The sequence below is a fragment of the Sinocyclocheilus grahami genome, unplaced genomic scaffold (assembly GCF_001515645.1).
Source record: "Sinocyclocheilus grahami isolate Dianchi unplaced genomic scaffold, SAMN03320097.WGS_v1.1 scaffold27.1, whole genome shotgun sequence".
Classification (NCBI taxonomy): Eukaryota; Metazoa; Chordata; class Actinopteri; order Cypriniformes; family Cyprinidae; genus Sinocyclocheilus; species Sinocyclocheilus grahami.
Window position 1 is genome coordinate 908029 of NW_015505206.1, and position 2293 is coordinate 910321.

Below are 2293 nucleotides of genomic sequence, written 5' to 3' on the forward strand. Positions count from 1 at the left end.
GGGGGGGGTGTTATGGGTTTGATGTGGGAGGCTGGGTGGGTTAATATCCCTGACGGCGGGGGAACAGACAATGATGAGGGGAGAACAAGAGAGGAAAGCCAAAATCAAGGGTGATGTTCAGCCTGTAACAAGAAACCAGAAGATTTCCACAACCTCCTTCCTCAACACACACACACACAAAAACAAAGACATGCACACTTGTCACAGATAAACCATATCTCTCCCATAACCTTATCGCCTACTTCCTCTCTGAAGCCCCCCTCTCTCTCTCTAGCACTTTCACAGCACACTGCTGGAAGGAAGGGAACTTCTTAATGCTTGCTCTTGTATTCATCTGCCCATCTTTGGTCATGGCTTAAATTAGAGCTTCCAGCAATCTCCAGCACTAACATTCTTATCCATACCCTGTTTTCCCTTTCGTTCTTATCACTCCCCACTCTCTCTTTATGTGTTTCTCTCACAGTAAAGAGTGAGGCGAGATTACAAATGCCGAATTTCACAGCTACTTCCACAGACAGTGAGTGGGAAAATTCTCATTAAAATTCGACAAGTGCGATTAGAAAACAATCATTTAATGTGACTACGTTAGTTTGTAAAGAGAGAGAGAGGCGTTCATGTTCTGGAATTTGCAATAAAAATTAGCATTTTCCCAGTAATTATGATTTGTTACGGAAGAAGTTTGTTGTAGATTATGGCTCGGGAATCGATGTGAAAGATTTCTCTAAGTCGACATGAAATGTGATTAATTAATTTATGACAGAATCTGATAACAGTCTGAGATATCTTCATTTTATCCTACACAATAAAGATCTTAGGTTTTGCTCTATCATACAGTCCCTTGTTCTGTGTGCTTGTAACTCTTTGGGTGGACTATCTCTTTAAATCAGAAGCTCCTAAAATAAGCAAATGCAAAAAGACTTAAATTCAGTTGGAGAGTTCAAAGTTGAAGTTAACGTAAAACAATCCTTGCACAGTGTAGAACTGCACAGACAGACAGATAGGCAAACAAAACCAATAAAACAAATAAAAATAAAATTATCTATAACTAAAATACAAATTATTTTTATTTGTTTTTATAAAATACTACTGATAAATAAAAGTAATATACATCTGAATTACACATTGTTATACGATCAACAAGATCACAAAAAAACAAAAACAAATAGTTGTTAAACTCAGTGTAATTGGACTGCATTGGCCATGGTCTGTGTCCGATTCTCTAAAAAGAACTGACTCAAGAGTCATTTGTGCCAGAAATTTGACTACACTGGTTGTGGTGTGTGTTTTTGATTTAATAACAATCGGAGTCCTTCTGTAATTAAACTACCAACTACACTGATTGCACTGTAGATTAAACAGCAGTATTGTTGGACCACTGAATAAGTAGTGCAGGAAACTTTAGCAGAGTATTTTACTAAGGATGCACCAATATTACATTTCGCTGCCAATACTGATTATTCAGAATGACATCTGCCAATACTAATAGTTTGGCTTTCCTAAGGAAAAAAATCTCTCCCAACTAACGCTGTAAACTATGCAGGAAGCCCTCTCATTTAGTACATAATAATAATACAGGTTAAAATGAATGAGAGCCCAAACTATTATTCAACTTCTATTTACATTCAGATATAATCACACTGAAATAAAAACTGATATGAGCAACTCAATTGCTCATAAGTTAGTTTTTATACTTACATATATTTTTAAACTTACATATATAATTAAGAGTAAATAAGTGAACTAACAAACTGTGAACACTAGATAACTTTTCTGAGGTAAATGCATTAAGTGACATTGTTCAAAAGCTGTTTTACTGACATGCTGCGGTTGAAACATTGACTGAGATTACACGAGACATTTCAGTAAATTATACTGTATATTATATATACAGTATAATTCTATGTTCTATGTTCATGCATGTTTATTTCACAATATAACTATTAAATCTGTTACGCCACATGTAAGAGCATCAAAATGTGTTGTGATGTGATAAAATGCATAGAATTTGAGAGCTGAGACTTTGTTTCTATCAGACGTAACAAAGCTCTTTGCAATACTGGATAGGAGGCGAGCTCAACTAATATTTGGTGAGGAGAAAAAAGTAAACAAAACTACGGGTGACTCATAGGGTCAAATGTAACCTGCGTTTACAGAGCTATTTTTTTTAAGTGGGCTTGTGTTAATGCGTCATCACGTTAACTTCCTAAATTATATACGAGAGACATTTCCTATACACGAGTTGCAGTCTGACATGTTTTTCCACCCTTTGATTGATAGGATATGTCCTGATTAT

The 2293-nt window shown here is 35.6% G+C and overlaps 1 protein-coding gene across 1 annotated transcript in view; it reads right to left on the bottom strand.

Moving 5' to 3' along the window:
- LOC107567456 (gap junction gamma-1 protein-like) overlaps window positions 1–2293 on the bottom strand; it is a 51557-nt gene that overhangs the window by 7712 nt on the left and 41552 nt on the right. The window lies entirely within an intron of this gene.